Source organism: Cupressus sempervirens, chromosome 2 (genome assembly GCF_028749045.1).
Source record: "Cupressus sempervirens isolate cs-2001-9-10 chromosome 2, ASM2874904v1, whole genome shotgun sequence".
NCBI classification, from domain to species: Eukaryota; Viridiplantae; Streptophyta; class Pinopsida; order Cupressales; family Cupressaceae; genus Cupressus; species Cupressus sempervirens.
Genome location: NC_143119.1, coordinates 641017024 through 641021864, shown reverse-complemented (window position 1 = coordinate 641021864; position 4841 = coordinate 641017024).

Genomic DNA, 4841 nt, shown 5'->3' with positions numbered 1-4841 from the left:
AATGATGAAAGGATTCGATGAATCTAACTAAACACTAATATCTATGGTAATGTTTAAGTGGAAAAACATAAAAATTAACCTAAGAGATATTTTTAGTGTTGGTTCATTGTTGATTGGTGATCTTAAAGAGAATCTGTGAAGAGTAGAGTAGAAGAGGAGAAGTGGAGAGATTTGTTAAGTGTGATTACTTGAAGGGATACCAAGAAGATTAGTGATAATAGAGGCTAGGCAATGAACTAGAAATGAAAAAATAGAGATCTAAATTTTCAAAGTGAGTTGTGTTTTATAGAACAAACCTACTATTACATTCTAACCATCATGATAATCAAAATCATTTAATCAAGTTTGACCTAATAGTCATTTTGCAAATCCTATTAAGGTGACAATCTAATAGAATGATCTAAAGTCCTCTAACAAGGCCACTCCTAACACAGTGGTTGAATCCTTTAACATGATCACACCTAACAATGTGTTGTGTAACCTTTATTAGGGTTGGCTCCTAACTAATTGTTAGTGAACAAATTGTCTTTTCCTACAAAAATCAATAATTCAATCTATGCCCAAGGTTGGAAAATCCAATAAAGTTCATAACAATTGGGTACACATTGTGTTAATCATTTCCCTCTAAATTTTCTTATAGGTACAACTTCCTTTACAAATGATTTATCAATAAATTCAAAAGATCAAAATGAACAAACTACACTTTTACCAGAAAGTGCTTGAGGGACACTCATGTACTCTTGGATATTGAGGTAATGGTTTACAACTTTAGAAATTTAACAATAAAGGGAAAGCTCACAGTGTTTCCACAAGTAATCAAGTTCGATATAAAAACTCAAATTCTACAATGACTTATGCCAATTTTGAGAAATGAGAGATAAACACAAACAACAAGAGAAATAGCAGTAGATGTCATACAATATTAACCATTATGGCTCACAAAGCAACCATAACTGATTTTACTCAAACACTAAGTTTTAAAGCACAACAAAATATGATAGATGTATATATTCAAAAAGATTTCCCAAGCACAAAGTCATTAAGAGAGGACTTTCATATATATTACTATTTGTCTATTACTGTTTCCATCCAAGAAACTTTAATAGTACTAAACTTTATTAGAGTATTTTTAAGCTACTAAAAATTTAACCCTATTTTTTCTTGATGTAAGATTTTAGGTTTCAAAAAGGAACAGGAAAAACTTAAAATGATGACTCAAAACTAAGGCTAACACCAATCTCACTTCAGAAGAGTGAAAAGTGGTAGCATATTACTTGGTAGCTTTTCCGAAATTAGGTTTCCACAGTAAGTCCTACTATTATTTACTAGTGTGAATATTATGTTACACATGCTATTTTTATAGTTATTTATTTTATTGTTAGTTGACACATATACAAAATAGAGAGTTAAAGAATGTTGAGTTGTTGATGATATGCTATATAGACTACTTTATTTAATGAGATTGTTTAAGCTGTTAAAAGTTGAATTGCTACATCTGGACTTAAGGATAATAAATTCACCCCCTCCCTCTTAGATATTCTAATCATTCTAACAACTAGTATTGAAACTTTGGTACTTGTAAGGAAAATTTGAAAGGACTTATAGCTAAAGATCAAGATGTACAAGAGAGAGATACCAAAGTTCAACAAGGAGAACTTCCCAACATGGAAACACTTCATGAGATTGCACTTTTCTGATATTGGATATTCTACATCATACTAGCTAGACAATGAATATGCAACCTATGTTGGAAATGATTCTTCAATTGTATGTTTCCATTGATGTTACAAAAATGTAAGTATTAACCAAGTGGTTAGGCAATAAAGAACTTGAAGGATATTAACATTAATCGACAAGTCAGGCAATGAAGGATATCATTATTAACCGAGCAGTCAGACAATGAAGGATATCAATATTAACCAAGTAGTTAGGAATGAAGGAATTTTTATATGAACCAAGAACTTCTAGTATTAACGAAGTGGTCAAGCATTAAAGAACTTCCAGTGTTAACTAAGTGTCAGCACAATTCACTTGTTTATTAACTAACTGATTGAGGCTGAATATTTGGATGTTGAATGATTATTTGAAAGGTTATTGAAGCTGACTTGACAAAGATTATGATATATAAGAAAGCTAAAGAAATTTAAGTTATGATATGAAGTGGAAAATGTGGAACAAGATGGATATGTGATCGAAGGGAAAGATAGAGAAGGCAAGTGTGGAAGATAAGCTACAAAGAACATTCTAATCAATAAGGATCTAGAGGTCAAGACATAACAGAGACCTAAATATACAAAAGAAGTTGCTTCATAAATCAGGTCAAATTACTCTTACATTCTAACCATTGTAGTAGTGAAGAAATCTCTTAAAAGAGTTGACTTAATAGACAAACTGTGAATCCTTTAACAAGGTGACATTTCAAGATTGAAGTGTTTGAAGACCTCTAAATAGTCCCCTCCTAATAGAGTGATCTAAATCCTCTAACAAGGTCATACTTAACAACATGTATTGTAACCTTTAACAATGTTGTCTCCTAACATTGCTCACTTTAGAAGAGTGAAAAATATTGTAACTAGTTACATGGTGGTTTTCCCAAATTGGGTTTTCACATTAAATCTTGGCATCATCTATGTTCATGTTATTTTATTTATGCATTATGTTTATGCAACTTAGTTACTAAAGGTTAAAATAGATTAGTATTCATAAGAGTGCTTTGTTAACTAGGTTACATTAACAATAACTTAGTTTTAACCAAGTTGGAAAAAGTATTGCATTATTAGTGAAAAGTTCAATTTGAAATCTAGGGATAGGGAATTGTTTTTATAATAATTGATTCCCCCCCCTTAGTTAATCTCTTCATTTTGAAAAATTTGTACCATATCTTTTAATGCTTGCAAGAAAGATTTCAAAGACCTAAGTTAAACATCAAGATGTCATAAAGAAGGAAGATTCTGAAGCTTAACAAAGAAAACTTTTCATCATGGCAGGAATTCATGAAGCTACACCTATCAAGCATTGGAGATACTAGTCTACTCTACTTAGAAAACAAACATGTTCCACCACCTAAACCTGTGACCATAGAAAAAATGAAAGAGGTAAAAGATCATAATATTGATTGATATAAATTCCTTGCTCAAGTATTTAGAATTTGATAAAATTAAATATTTTCCAACAACATATGAAATGTGAGAAAAAATGTAGAGAGCCTATGGAGGTGATAAAAATGTGCAAGGAGCCAAGGCAAAAATTTTAAGAGGCAATTTTGATCAAATGAAGGTGAAAGAAGGTGAGAACATTGTCTAATACAATGAAAGAATCAAAGAAAGTGTGAGTCCAATCAAACTTGCAGGAGGAAAAATAACTGATGAAATAGTGGACATCAAGGTACTAAGAGATCTTCTTCATATTTATGCAATTATAGTTTCATCCATTCAAGAGATGAGATGCAATCTAAAGAATGATATAATTTTGGATGCATTTGTGGGAAGATTGGTTACTTTTGAATTGGATAATTTTGATAACTATGCTCCTAGAAACTTTGAATATGCATTCTTAGACAAAATAACTCTTGGTAGAAAGGGACGAAACTCAAGAGGCAAATAGGTTGATAATGAAGAAGAAGATGATACAGATGAAGATCTTGAAGTCATTGAAGCCCTACTTACAAAAAGAGTATCAAAAGGGAAAGGTAAATTTAAAGGAAAAGTTGCATTGATTTGTTTCTATTGTGAAGCGGTTGGTCATATTATTGCAAGATGTCCAAACAGAGAAAACAAAGATGATAGAAGAAATAAAAGGTTGAAAGGTGTTGGTAAATGGATTTTTCCTTTCTTGTTTCTTAGGAATATGACTCTTAGTGCCCAAATTGTGAACAATATCTAGTTACAATAGTTGAAAAGCCATTCTCTGATTATTGGATTTTCTCTAAATTGGTAGGTATAGCTCCCTCATGGAATGATATGCAATGAATTATGTTTTGATCCTAAAACTAACACAAGGTATGCTCTTAACTTGAGAGCAGAAGAGACAAACTAAATTAAGCCTAAACAAAACTTAATCTAGGTAGGGTGAATTTTCTAGTCTATGAACCAAATGATAGAACTCACACATCCTATGAATTCATACACTCAACACTTACCAATCTATAACAACTATTAACAGAGCTATAAAAAAAGAAAAAGAAAAAAGTCTAATGAGTCCTTCTCTGAATATTCCACAACACATCCTACTAGGTTTATTCACAACCTCGAAACAAAGGAATGAAACATCCTTTCCTTCCTACTGTAACTTTGTTTAAGAGAAAGAATTAGCTAATTAACAACTATCAACTTACTTGAACAGAAAATGATTGACATAAAAATACTCTTCAATTGACTCTGCAACATCAAGTATCCTACACCAAAATTTGCTGACCTTTCATTAATCATTCAACTTTATACATATAGAGTTTGAGAGATGACCATTACAATAGGAATTTTAATTGGTTCATCTTCTGAGGATGAAAAATGGCAAGATGCCATTTTGTTGTATTACAAAATTTGCAAAATTTACAACAGAAAATGAAAAGAGGGCATCAACTGAATCACTTAGGCTTCTTTCCTTTTTAAGTTTTTGTTCTATATGCCTTAGCAACAACTATAATTGGAATCATTTCTTCATGACTAGGCACATGTACATTAGTAAATCTTAAGAGCCACTTTGAATTCTCTCAAGCCAGCTCCTTTATTGCATTTAGCTAACTTGTCAATTCTTCAACAACCACGTGTATGCATCCACCAAGCGTTTGCAACTCTAATACTCTGTTTTGACTACTTGAATTCATTCTAGATAGATTACTCAAG